This window comes from Macrobrachium rosenbergii, chromosome 47, assembly GCF_040412425.1.
Source record: "Macrobrachium rosenbergii isolate ZJJX-2024 chromosome 47, ASM4041242v1, whole genome shotgun sequence".
In the NCBI taxonomy this organism is placed as follows: domain Eukaryota; kingdom Metazoa; phylum Arthropoda; class Malacostraca; order Decapoda; family Palaemonidae; genus Macrobrachium; species Macrobrachium rosenbergii.
Genome location: NC_089787.1, coordinates 20127902 through 20142444, shown reverse-complemented (window position 1 = coordinate 20142444; position 14543 = coordinate 20127902). Strand labels below are relative to the sequence as shown.

The 14543-nt window shown below is 38.6% G+C and overlaps 1 long non-coding RNA gene across 1 annotated transcript; it reads left to right on the top strand.

Annotated features, from left to right (window-relative positions):
* Window positions 1-1793: 1793 nt before the first annotated feature.
* On the top strand, window positions 1794-9669 carry LOC136830585 (uncharacterized). The gene is made up of 4 exons (XR_010850671.1): window positions 1794-2070; window positions 7120-7240; window positions 7402-8895; window positions 8939-9669. It is a non-coding gene; the product is annotated as an uncharacterized lncRNA (long non-coding RNA).
* Window positions 9670-14543: the final 4874 nt, after the last annotated feature.

Below are 14543 nucleotides of genomic sequence, written 5' to 3'. Positions count from 1 at the left end.
TAGAATGCAAATAAATGAAATTGCTTTTAAATTTTGTTTGCATGCACAGTAAGCTTACAGAAATAATGGTTATTTAGCCTATGGATGGAAGCTTTTCAAAATCAGGTTTTGGATTTTACAACAGATTTTTTGTAGGCCTGCCGTACTGGCTGTGAGGTTTCTAACATATGTTGAAAACTGATGTCAGGCCATATACTAAGCACAAAATCATGAGGGGGCAGTTTAGCATATGTGCATAGAAATACCAACTGCAAAACTGGCTTGTAGGATTAGCCTACCATTGATAAAAACTATTTACGAGGTCATACAGGCCTATGCGGTGCAGTAGTGGAGCTATATTTTCAACTTACAAATACTGCTGTTCTTAATCTTAGTGTCTGTTGGTTTATAAATGTCCTCAGAATTTATGTAGTTAATGTTTCACTATCCTATAACACTGCATTGTTAAAAGTTTTAGTATTTTGATCTTAATGGGGTTAAAAGTTAAGTATACCTTAGTTTTACCAGACCACTGAGCTGATTAACAGCTCTCCTAGGGCTGGCCCAAAGGACTAGACTTATTTTATGTGGCTAAGAACCAATTGGTTACTTAACAACAGGACCTACAGTGATTTGATATCTCGGTTGTCTTGTGTAACTGATTAGGTAAGGGTGCATTGAATTGCAGTAAAATGTCATAAAACACATGTAAGAAACAGATTCATACTGTACAATGTATTACGCTAGTGTGAATTCACTTTTAGTCCTACAATGTTTGCGACATGTGGCTCATGGGCAGTTCTATCATTATTTTTCTGATACTCGGTGAGACCAAATAGCTAATTTTAATTTTCTTAAATATTTTTTATAGCTTTTAAACTGAGACTGGCATGACCTTTAGTATCAGATTCTATATTTGAGGTTAGGCCCTAAGCTTCATTGTAGGATAAGAACCGGGTCTATCTGTTTCACGAGTCATTATTGCTAAACAGTGATGGCATTCACTGTAATAGAAGAGAATAAATTTTATAACACCAAGTCTCTCTCTCATATTGACATAAAATGGAATTGTAACCATAATAAAGCCAATTCTTATAAAAATAGGTTTGAATCAGTAACAGCAGCTTGCTTTTGTAATCCAGTGCCAAGATTGTGTAGGTTACACCTCGTCAGATGTAGGAATGAGACGAGGATTGGCCCTGTCTTCGTCCTAGTGTGTGGCAGACATGAATGTGGTCAGAACTATGGGGTCTGTCAGAGAATAGATTTTGAGAATTTGGAATGATTGTGATTTATAGCATTGTCAGTAATTTGCCATTTGAGAAACTATTTGAGTTTGTTTTTAATATATCTGTGAAAGGGGGTTGCAATGAATTCATGATTTTCCCATTGTTGCAGGCCAGTACAAGAGAAGTTGGTGACTTTGGTTTCAAAGTCCTTTGAAGGCTGCTAATATCACTAGTCATGTTCAACATCTTCAGTTTATGAAGGACATTTACTATTATAATCGGATCAGAGTGTCATAAGAATTAATTTGCCATTCACGATTTTCTCACATTTTTATTTATTTGGTTTGTGAGCAACTGACTGAATTTTGTCATGTCATGCCCTCTTATACAATGAAAGCCTTTGGTTTATATGAATGTTTCTGTGTGTTTATTCATACAGAAATGTGAACTTGGTAAAATAAACTTGCATGTCTCTGATTCCTGACGTATTTGTTTTTGGATTCAGTTGCCCAGGTTTGTCATAGGACAATGGGCATCTGTAAATAAGTATATTAAATTTTTTTGTTTTCAAAATTTATGTTGTAGGCTAACCAAAGATTTTTTTTTTTTTTTAGGAAACCACAGTAAGGTATGGCCATGCAGGGAATTAAAAGCAGAGGTAGGCAGAGAATTGCAAAAGGGACATCAAATCCGCTGGTCTTAGAACACGCAAGTGCCCAAGATAGAATTAAGCGGAGAAGGAAGACCCAAGCAGATGACCCCATGAGGAAGAAGGGTTTAACGTCGTACGAAGGAGGAGGAGAATTCGACATCATTCACCATTGGATTAATTTCAACTGTATGATCAAAGTCATCTGGTAAGGTTATGGAAGTAGTGTGTACAGTAAAATGAAATTTTAGAACTAGGAAGGGAATTAAAGTTAAGTATATGAAGCAAAGTATGACTGTTACATAGCTTTAATCCGGCTTTCCATGTAGTGAAATTATTCCAGAGTGAACACTTTCCCTAGAGAAGAAACCTGGGCGCAACATTATTGTAGAAATGATATAGGTAGACTATATAATCAGGTACAGTATGTTAATTTATAAGATAGATCTCTAGCTGAACACAAGCAAGTCAAAAGCTTGGAAAGTGTTTTATCTGTAGGATTCTACATCTCAAGTAAAAGGATATAAACAGTTTGGGGACAGTATCTTCCAACTTTTGTGGAAAGTGGAACTAAGAAAAATTATAGGTTGATAAATCTCTACAGTATGTTGAGAGTTGTGGCATTCCTTGATATTTAGTGCCGAGAGTTTTATGGGCATTTTTGTACAGTTTTTTCCTATGATCTGTTGTTGTTATGGCAGTGTCTAAAAGGTACTGTAATTACCCCATTGTATGTGAGGAGTGGTATGTTGTCAGGCACAAATGTGCCTACTTATCCAAGTTCAGGCATAGACTAGTCTGAGTTCCACCTCTGGCAGTGGGCAGCTGATATCAGGGGTTCCTGGTTTATTGAGGACTTACCTTGGAGTCTCTCGGGTTTCAGTGTGTCTTGACACATTTGCGTGACAGCATCAGCAAAGCCACTTGCATTTGTTGGTCATTCAAAGTGGAAGTTATTAGCTACATGTGCACTGTAGACCGTTTAACTCTTAGTCAAATGGGCACTTTAAATTGGTGATTTTGTTTGTTAAATGTGTCAGCCGTACAATATAGGAAACTTGGGATGTTTTCTATGAGGTTGCTGTAAAATACAGTAGTATGATCTAAAGGATTGAATTTTACTTTCATACCTAGATGTACTCTGTTGTCATTGTGAATGACAGGGCTCGAACAGTGTTTGCACAAACGTTTTATGGCAGAAAATGTTAAGGAAAATGTACTCAATCTTACAAAGACCTTCTTCCCCATAGAGTACAGTAGTTTGGTCCCTGGCACATTAGTATGTTATTTAGAAGATTGAATTATCAACCTGACAACTGTCAGTTAGGTATGGAACATTGCGTTATAATAGGGTTTAAAAGATTAGCTTTTTGATATGGTCGTTCATTTTGTTGTAATGTCATCAGATTTCCCCCTCATGGGACTAAACGTGAAATGATTTCTCTCTCTCGCTCACTCCATGTTCTTGCGTCTTAGGCTCTTTGCTTAAATCCCATTGAATTGAATCAATATCAATCAAGCACCAGGCCTTGGAGACCATATGGTGCTGTTATAATGATTATAGATACAGTATGGTCAGAGTTATTAGTTGGTAGGTTATATTAGATGAATATTTATTTGTTGAAGGAAGCAGATTACACATTCTGTGGAGAAGTGTCCTGTTTCAGTGAGAATATCATTGGAAGCGAGGTGGACGGGAAGAGATGTTAGGCTGGTATGGGATATGGAAAGGGGGAACAACAATGGGTTGGATTCAACAAGGTTGGAGGGGATCCATTCATCAGGTGGGAGTGTGTGAGATTTGAATGGCCAGTTCGTAGTCAGGCAAGAGCCGTTACCCATCGCCTATTCTTGTGGCATGGGTTGAACTATGGTAGTATGGTAGGTTTAACTGTGTGGAGCTTGTTATTTGAGATACTGGACCAGAAAGACAACTTCTTCTTCTTCTTTTAACATGCTTTTTCCCATTTTTTATGTATGGGGTAAGCACGATGCCTTCTTTGAAGGACTGACTTGGCTTTGGGTTAGACCTGTAGTCTCAATCGGCTGCCCTGCCTGACATCGCTTAGACCCCGGTAGCGTATACATGTATCGTACCAATCACCAGCTCCCTTTCTCCCAGCAGCGAGGATAGTTGAGCGGTTAGGTCGACAGTTTGAGACGTGTGAGGTGTCTGTTATGAAAGACTGCGAGCGATTTAATAAGTAGTTACGGAAGAATGGGAAGTAACCTGAGTATGGGATGGTTTGGAAATGTGGGCATCCGGACAAAGCCGCACAACGAGCCAAAGAGCCCACTTGCTCATTGCCTAGGACGTCCACATGGCTCGGTGCCCAGCAGAAGCAGAGTAGTTTTTTTGGATTGAAATAAGAAAGAGCCAGTCTTGAATTTCATGGACTACAGGATGGATGCAGTTGATAGATTTTGTGAGGGATAAAGAATTAGCAGAGTGCTTGCCGAGACCTCTACTGACTTGTCCAACGAGGAACTGTCACTATAAGGGGGATGGTAATTGGGAAAGGAGGTCTTGAAAGGCAATGAAGTCACTAGGATAGGAGGGAGAAAGGTAGAATGATATACCATGGTAATCCATTGTTGTAGGAAGACTCATATAATAGTACAAGGAAAGGTTGTTGTAATGCTTTCGGGTAAGTATGGTATTTTGCGATGAATTAAAATAGAAGCAGAAATGGAGTGAGGAGAATATAATGGAAATGGTAATTGGAAATAGTTTTTTGGTGGTTGGGTAAGGAAGGTTTCTTGGAGGCATGTTACTTTAGGTTCCTATTGTGAGAGGAGATATCTCAGATCGTGTCTGTGGGATTGGAATATCTCAGATCGTGTCTGTGGGATTGGAATCCTCGAATGTTCCACTGGAGTACAGACATTAAAGGGAATGAGATAAATGATATGATGATATAGTCGATAGGGTTGTTAGATGGGTTTGATCGACTGATTATGAAATTTAGGTCTTGAAGACCAAGCGTCAGAACCCATCAGGATTATTCAGCACCGTAATGAAGGTGAAATATATAAATTAATGATATGATTGGTAATGAATATGTGAAGGATGACACAAGTAAAATTCGGTGTTAAAATATGAATGTAAAAATGAAGAATATAAGATAGAACCAACAAAAAATGTTATATTAAACTTCTATATTCAAAATATATACTTAGTATAAGAATAAATATGACTATAAGAATAAATGTGTTAAAATCTTTATTAAATATACTGAAATCATATCTCATTAAAATAACCAGATGGGGATGGACTGTCTTCAGTGTGAAGTAGGGACGGGTGAGTGTCGGGAGTAACACGGGTGAGTCGTCTGTAGAAGGGAAGTCTAAAGGTGAGGAGGAGGAAGAAGAGAGACTCAGGTACAACCTGGCTGTAAAGGAAGGTCAAGGATACTTTTCTCTGTACAGAGGTGTGAGTGGAAGGTTGGGTGGGAAAGGAGACAGGTAGGGGGAAAGGTGAGGCAGGTGGAGAGTTTGGGGAAGGATAGTGGGAGGTTGTGGACCTCAGTTGTGTATTTTGTGTGGGAGGAGGTGGGGGATAAGGTTGGGTTTGGGATCATGATAAAGGGTTGATTTATGTAATCCTCGATGTCTGTTTTGGTCTCCGGAGGAGATTTGGAGAATTTGTTATTGGTCTTTGATGTTGTTCCAAATTGGCGTTTATTTCTTCGTGTTGGGGTTGTGTTAAGGAGAGGAGGCTTTGGGAGTGAAGGACAGGAAAATAAGGATGTTTCTGAATTTAACATCTCAAAAGGATTTGACGAAGATACACTTGAGATTAAAAAGAGGGGAAGAGGTGGTGGATGACTGTGTTTTAGAGGTATGCAGAAGTTTAGTTAATCAAAGGGATGATGGTAAGGAAGTATTAGAGGTGGTGGTGGATTGGGGAATTAAAGAGCAGAAGGGGTTGGGGGTTGGTTTTGACATGATATTGGCAGTGGTTTTGCTTGTATTCTTTGCTGTTGTCATGATCTGGGCAAGGGTGACAGTGGTACAGCCAAGGTGGCGAGCCTCCTGTCTAGCTTCTTTCAGGGTCAATCCATGCTTGAAGTGGAGGGCAGCCACCTCTGATTCAAACTTGCAGGCAGGGCAGCCACAGTTAAAAACATTGTTTGCCAGCACAATTGGTGCAGATGTGCTCTTGTGATATGCAAAATTTGGCTGGGTTGCTGAAGTGCCAAATTTTTTGGCATTGATGTAGGGGAGGAATATACTTTTGGACTTTGTAATGTTGACCTCCAATGTATACATCTTGTGGGTCTTGCCCCTTGAATGTGATCTTTGCAAAATTTTTTGGATATATCCTGTTGCTCTTGTCCCCAAAGAGTTTAGAATGTAACATGGAGAACTTCATGGCTGTCACTTAGGAGTTCTTTCAGATCCATTGAGCAGTCACTCCAGCTGAAATTGTCAACTGGGCACTGCTCAGAGGGTATCATCACCATTCCAGTGCAACTGTTGAGGTGTCACCATTACTACCTATCTCTGCAGGCACTTTTGAAAGTGTGGTGTATTGTTCGCGTGAGTGGTCGGGGGGGATGACGAAGTACTTAGTCCCACTTCTGGGGTCCAAAGAGGGTTGACATAGAGCTGGGTGGGTACTGGAGGACATTTTAAGGGGGATAGAAGAGGATTGAGTTGAAGCCTTAAGAAAATTTTTTTGAGGAAGAGGTGCTGTAGTGGCCATTGTTTCATGGTAGAACGATGTGGCTCACACGATTGTAGATTAGTCGCCAAAGATGAACTGGTGGAAAGGGAGCGTGGGGCATAATGTGCCGAGGTGACAGGTGACATGGTAAAGGCTGTCTCCTCTTTTCATCTCAAGCTGGAATAATTTCCATCTGTAAATTCACAGTTGTTTCTTTACTAGCTTTTGGACATTTTATCTGCCAGCCACTTCTTGTTTACAATATGGTCTTTGCAGTACATTTGTCTTGAATCTAAGCAGTTTGTAATCTTACCAACACAATTTTTTTTTTTATATTAATGCACTTTCAAAAAAAAAATTAAAAGCACAAAACATCAAATAAGTGAATCAAATCTTTTCAACTTCATGAATGTCTTAGTTTCAAAATAAGAACATAAGAATCTATGATAATTGCTAGAGATGTGTAAAATTTTTAGGATAAGGGAGGTAAGATTAAGTTTGTATACAGTTGTTATTGTGTGGTGTTTTGACTAATGCAATGTTAGTTCTCAGTTCACCCCTTGTATACTTTGTAAAAGTTTGATTATTTGCAGGAATTCCTGGGAAAGATTGCCATTTTCATGCATCAAACATGATGTCCTTTATCCACTTGCAGCTCTTTAAGATCATATGAGGTGGTTCTAGGAGCATGAGAAACTTGCAGACATTCCAGAAGTGAGTTTCATTTATGGTTTTGTAGTTAACTAAAGATTTGTAAATCATATGAATGCAAAAGACTTAGATGATTAATACTAGTAATGGGTTACTTTAAAGTTTTTGGCCTGATTGTGGAAACAATGATTTGAATAACAAAATGTTTTTTATTTTTTCAACAGATGCTGGAGCAGGGCAGGAAGAGCAGTTAGTAACCATATTTCAACATGACTACATGACGTATGGGAGTTAACAGAGATCTTTCATGTTAAGTGCGACTGCAACTAGGAATGAAAATGACTTCCTGATTTGACAGTATTGAATGGTCATCATAGTGTCTGTAGGTGATAATGCATAGTGAGATTGTCTGTACCTTGTCCCCAGGGGATTCTGCACTGCAGTGTTCACCTCAAATTTAAAACCAAATCCTTGAAGCCATGGAACTCACTGATCTGGGTAAACTGCATTAGGATTATCATACACTTGATTTTGCTAGTTGTTTTAAGGAATGAAAGTAAATGCAAATCTCGTTTTTCCTCTTCATTCACTTTATACAAGAAACCCTACTGAATCCCCCTCCCCCCTTGTGAAATCTGCTACTTTTTCCGATACAGATACAAGCCCACATCATCATTTGATCAGGATATCCTGGGTGTGCATGCACAGACAGCTATGAATAGACTTACTTTGAAATGTAGCACTAGCTACTTAAGGCGTACCTAGGACCTCGTACCCCCAACTTGTTCTTAGCCGTAGCAGCTATAAGATGTGCTTTTTATTTTTTTGTGAACATTGGATTTTCACTTGCTTTTCCCATTTTCCTAAGTGTTAGTGAACAGTCTTTTTTACTGGCAATTTCCTCTCTGATGGAAGTAATAGTGTTTTTTGAGTCTCTCTAGTGCAACTGGATTAGCAGACATGTTTCACAGGAGCAGTCCCAGTTGTAGTCACGGTGTTCTGCTAGAAATAACCGTGACTTATCTGTCTCACTATCCCTCTCACCATACTACAAGAGCTTCAGTCAGTATGAGATGATGATGATGGTTTCTGCTGCATCTCTCCAACCAAGAAGTGGGAACCAAGACTTTTGAAACACCAATCCACAGGGATGATCGAGAATGAACCAGTTTGACTCCTTCAGACTTAGAATCTGGTTTTGGTCAACTGGCACAGGATTTTCCAGATGAAGGTGTAAAATTCACCAATCTTATCCATATGATAAAGATATTTAGATACCCAGAGTCTGAGAGAGAGAAGAAACCAAGGATTTTGCCGACTCCTCTTTGATGGAACAGGTTGCTGATTCTGCTCCTAAAGTCAAGTATTCCATCCACCTCCCTGTAATTAAAATGGTGAAGTCAGCAATAAAAGAAGTGGATGTTTTAACAGCAGGAGAAGAAGGTTCCTTGGCTCTGTCCAGGTCTCAGAAACTGTTGCCGCCTCCTTTGCCTAGACAGGCAAAATTTTATATTCCAGACGAATCAACCTCACTTCTCAAGATTGTTAATGGAACTCTATCCCAGGTGTTTAATAACACCACCTTGGATTTTTTATGACAAATAGGATCAGATTTCACCATTGCTAAAATGGTAAATCTTGAACTAACTTTGGGAAGGACAGAGCAGATTCTTGGCTTGGAAATTGTCAAGGGGCATTGTTGAAACTTATTGTAAGAGGTGTCTAATAATTCTTGATTAGTGATATAAGACATTGTAAGAGGAGTCTAATAATTCTTGATTAGTGATATAAGACTTCCTCCTGAAGTATATGACAAAGAATATAGTCAGTTTGTGGGATAATATTCTTTTGAAGAGAAGAAGATCTCTCCTTTCATAGCGCAAAGACAGATTTCTTTAGACAGTTCGTCGAATCTGAGGAACAGTCTTTCGTTGAATATGTTTGGATACTTTCTACAGGGACATTTAGACCAGGCAATTTCAGAAAGGAAGGAGGATGCAAAATACATTTGACCATTGTCCTACTCTAGACCAACAACCAGAAGACAACCTCTCAGTTCCAAAAACCGGGAGAGACAGTCTAGATCTATGGGACAACCTTTTCAGCAGAGGATTTGTCAAGGTTCCCAATCCAGGGGTAGACAATGGGAGGACGGAAGGCAACAATGCTGGCCCACTGCTCTCCACCAGTCCAGCAAACTTAATGCTATGGGCACAAGGGGAGCCAGTAGATGAGAAAGATTTTTCCCCCCATCTGCTTCATCAGACCAGAAATGGGGGGCTGTCTGGGGGAACAAGTGGAAAGAGTGTCAGAAAGCCAATGCACAGAAATGGACATTACAGACAATCAGGGAAGGGTACACCTTCCCCTTCCAGCAGAAACCACTTTTGTCACCAATATCTCCCAAGTTCCCCTCCCACTGGACAGACTCCCCAAAGTAGAGGACTCTTCAGCAAGAGGTTCAGAACAGGCTGGACAAGGGGGCTGTAGAAATAGTGAAAAAAAAAAAAAAGGTCAGGTTTTTATAGCTGCCTTTTTCTGGTAGAGAAGGCATCAGGGGGTTGGAGACCAGTAATAGATCTGTCAAACCTGAACAATATCTTCGAGTGACTCCTTTCAAGTTGGAGACCCCAAGATCAGGAGAGGGGATTTCATGATCTCCCTAGATCTACAGGATATACAGTTTATCTCCAAATCCCCATTCACCTTTCTTCCAGAAAATTCCTATGTTTTGTCTCCAGGAAGATAACTTATCAATTAAGGGCCCTTTGCTTCGGCTTAGCGACAGCCTCCCAAGTATTCACCAGAGTCTTTCAACTGATTTCAGAATGGGTCCACACATTACATGGACGATTAGCTCATTCTGGCACCAACAGCAGAACAGGCCAGGAGAGAGAGGGTGGAAATGTGCAAGACCCTGGGAATTCTTATCAACTACAAAAATCAAACTTTATTCCAAATCAGAACTTCAGGTACTTGGGTATGATGATCAACACTCAAAAGTCGAAGGCTTTTCCGTCACAGGAGAGAATAGACAAGTTCCTGAAGATTTACCGAGGGGCAGAGCCCACATATGTTCCTTGCAGTGGTATCTAAAAGAAAAGGAGAAAAATCAGAGAAGTTCAAGAGACCTGATTGTTGTTACAGAGGAAAAATGGTATTTGCAGTGGTGGAGGGATCCACAAAATCATTTGCAGAAAATGCAGTTAAGTCAGTTAGCTCCAGAGATGTTCTCAGACGCATCTTGCAAAGGATGGGTTGCCCTCCTAAACCAAAAGTGCTTTTCGGGGAAATGGAGCAGAAAGGAATTTCAGGAACACATCAATGTCATGAAAATGAAAGCAGCCTGGTTGACTCTGCAGTACTGCCAAGAGTATCTTCAAGGCAAGACAACAGTCATTATGAGTGACGTCTCAGTTGTTGCATGCTTGAACAAGAGAGGGACGATTTCCCGTGTCCTGAATCATCTAGCAGTTCAGATGCACGAATGATCAGAGTCGAGGACTGACGTTGACTGCCAGACACATTCCAGGGAAGAGAAATGTGGTGGCAGATACTTTGAGCAGGTCAGACCAGATAGTGGGAACAGAATGGTCCTTGGAACAATCAGTAACAGACAGACTGTTCAAGTTGTGGGTAGGCCCCATACTAGATCTGTTTGCAATGTCAGAGAACCACAAGCTACCCCTGTACTGCTCTCCAGTCCCAGACAAGAAAACCATAATGCAAGGTGCATTTCAACATCAGTGGGGACAACTTGGATGTGTACGTGTTGCCGCCATTCAGCCAAATCCGAAGAGTAATCAACATAAGCTTTCATTTCCCAAGGCCTGAGGATGACATCTGCCCATAACGCCAAATCTGCTTAAACAAGAGCACAGCGGTCGATACATCGATCAGTAGCCACCCTCCATCTTCATGGCTAGAGACTATCAAGCAACTTCTCAGAAAGAAAGACTTTTAGAGGAAAGTAGCAAAAGTCATTGCCAGTTCTGTTAAACAATCCTCCCTCAAACTCTACCAAGGGAAGTGGAAAGTATTCCTGGACTGGTGCAGTGAAAGGAATTCACATCCCCTCGAAACAACTATAAAGGATGTAGCCAAATTCATTCTTTTTCTGAGACATGAGAAAAACCTCTCCATATCAGCAGTGACAGGCTACAGACCAGCCATCTCTAAAATGTTTACAGCAAAAGGCACAGAATTGTCAAAGTCTTGGGAAATTTCAGATATGATGAAACATTTTATGAAAAGTTGTTCCCCAGAGTTCTAAAACCACCTGAATGGAGTATAAGTTTTTGCTTCCTGACAAAGTTTTTGCTTCAGACCCTTGACTAAGCGGAGAGAGGCGAAATTCATGCACTTTCGTTTGATGTCACTCATACCCGTGGCTGGACAGAATTTTTTTTCAAAGTCAAAACCCATCATCATGGGACCCAAGGTTTGATGGCTTCTGAAGAAAACCTACCTGAAAAGTCTTGACTAGCCTAACATAGACTGTTCATTAGTAAAGGGCAGACTAAGAAGGAGATTTCTAAGAACACAATCCCCTTCTGGCTTGAGAGAGGTGATAACCAAAGCCTACAGTTCAGAAGAAATATGATCCGTCATAAGTATTGGCTCCTTTAAGAAAAACTTTTGATTCTGCATACCGGTGTTTGGAAGAGAGAAACTACCTTTACATCTTTCTATTTAAAGATGTAACGGATATGACCTCTTGGCTCCGTTGAGATATGTAGAACTGGGCCTATGCTTCGTCACAACGCTAGTTTCAGCATGTGGTGTAAACAGAATGAGGCCCTCTACCTCCGTTGGAAATGTAGAGCTAGCCCAGTAGCTCTGTCACGCCACTTAGATGTCCGTGGAAGTCCATAAGCAGAGTGAGTACTGTTCTCCAAAAACAATTAACAAGAGCGCTCTCCTGATCACACGATGTTGTGGGCTTGTATCTGTATCAGAACAAATGACAAATTAAATTTGTATTTTTCATTAAAGTAACCATTCAATTAATGACCAATTCATTTACCTAAACTTCAAATAACATTTTAAACTTTAAGTAACATTTTGAAATGTAGTTTACTTATTAAAACATATATCTACAACATTGTCAACAATAAAAAATGATTCTTGAAGCAACACTTTCAATTTGGGACTGCAAATGCCAACAATATCTTGCAATATGCAATGACACCATGGTAATAATGCTCTTGGTAAGATACAAAACTATATTTACAGTATCAACTTTTCATTAATTTATGTTTGTTTAGCAAGATGCAGTACCATCACAACAAGCTTAACACAAGTCACTTGATATTTCTTGATTTGTCTGCAAAATTACTTGTCACAAAATAAGTCAGAAAGTTATTTAAAATTTCTTAAATTTCTTGATTTGTCTGCAAAATCAAAATAAAAACTAATAACGTAAATTTAATTTTGAATTATCTCCTATCTTAGAATGTAAACATGTACACAAAAATAAAATAAAAACTAACAAATTTTGAAATGTTTACTATCTCCTATTGTTGAATGTTAACATGTACATACTCCAGGTAATACTGTATCCCTTATGTATTGAACCAAGCCTTAAAGTAACCTAAATCTTGGATACAATTCACTAACTGAAACCAACTCCATTACAGGTTAAGGCAATGAGGTACATAAAGAGACACTTTAACTAGTCCCTACCATGATAAAAACTGGTTCAAGAATATCGTATCTGACGCCATTAAAAACTACTAACAGGATCCATTTGTAATTTGACAAAAATATTCTCTTATAATGCCTTGTATAGTCTGTATCACCGAACTATTCTGGCTACACATAATTATAATCAATGTTACAATGGGGCAGTAAGTATATACTGAACAATTACCTAGATGTTTTTTAACAAAACTTCCCTTAGGTGATATGTATCCCGACACCAAATTATGAGGTGATATGTATCCACACACTAAATTACGATCTAACAGACAAAAGCAGAAAAGCGACTGTATCCTGTAATGCATAACTTAACAGACTGAACAGCAGAAAAGCGATTGTATCCTGTAATGAACAACTTACAAGACTCCCTGACACTCGATATTTCCTGTACAATATTGGTGATGCTGAAGCTTGCTGGGCTACCTGCTATTAAGGCATGACATCAGTCAACATGAATCCTAGACTGCTTAACATCTCTCAATATACCTCTGCAAATCTAGTCTGTCCCAGACAGGAATTACTGTTAATAAGATATTTTATACACTGCTTGTGGCATTTTACAGCAAGACACTTGCAGTTTACGGTGGTATGTTCAATGGAAAGCAAAAAGGGTAAAATTTCAGTAAAAACTATATATCCTAAAGCAGACTAGGCTACCTGATAGTTAATATTAAGATCAAAATATAATAAAATTTTGTTTCAAAATATAAAATAATAAAATTTTGTACCTTAACTACCTGGTAGCTAATATGAAATACTTTTTTTTTTAAATGTATCTCGATAACTGACATGAAACAAATATCCTGAACCACACAGAGGTACCTGACGGCTCATGTTAAAAATATGAAATTTCAGTGAAATTATATAGCACATCATTTGATGGCCACTGCAAAATATTAATACAATAATATCATCTGCTCACAAACTGAATATGACATATTTATGATAAAGTTTTATACCGTATATACTTATTAAGTAATTACATTGCTATAGAAACTATAGCAAAGTAATTATTTGCTAAATTACTTATATAAAAAGCTAATTTAGGTAAATAAACAATACAGTATCCTGAATCACAGTGCTCTACCTTACATGCTAAGAGTCTTGAACTTTTCTGTAAGCAATGGAGGCTGTTATGACCCTGACGGGCTAATATTAAAAATTTAATTCAATGCTAGTTTTGATAGTGGAAGGACTGAATATCATTATCCCTAATTGTAGAATTATGACCAAAATTGTGTACTGAAACTAATTTAAACATGATATGATAATTAGTCTAGTCATTTTAGTTCAAAACATCTTACTAAATGCAAAGAAATAAAGTAAGATTTTTGTAGACTTAGAATAATATCCCCAACAACATATCAAAAGTCTAGAAAAATCTAAATACGGTAAAGCCCCATATTGGCCGCCATCTTGGATTTACCCTTGAAATCTATAAAATGCATATATTGCTCCGATTAACTTCAGATATATATCAAATAGAAGTTTTTTGAACCAGGAATGTTATTTTAAGCCATTAAACAACTTTTTCACCAGTAATAACCTTGAAAAAGGCATTTGATTTGTTTGTAGAGGTCTTTTTCTTCATCGTAAACTATGCAGTTTCTTTTTATTTATTACCGTTCTTAACATTTATTTTTTTGTTGCAGGTGCTGATTATTGT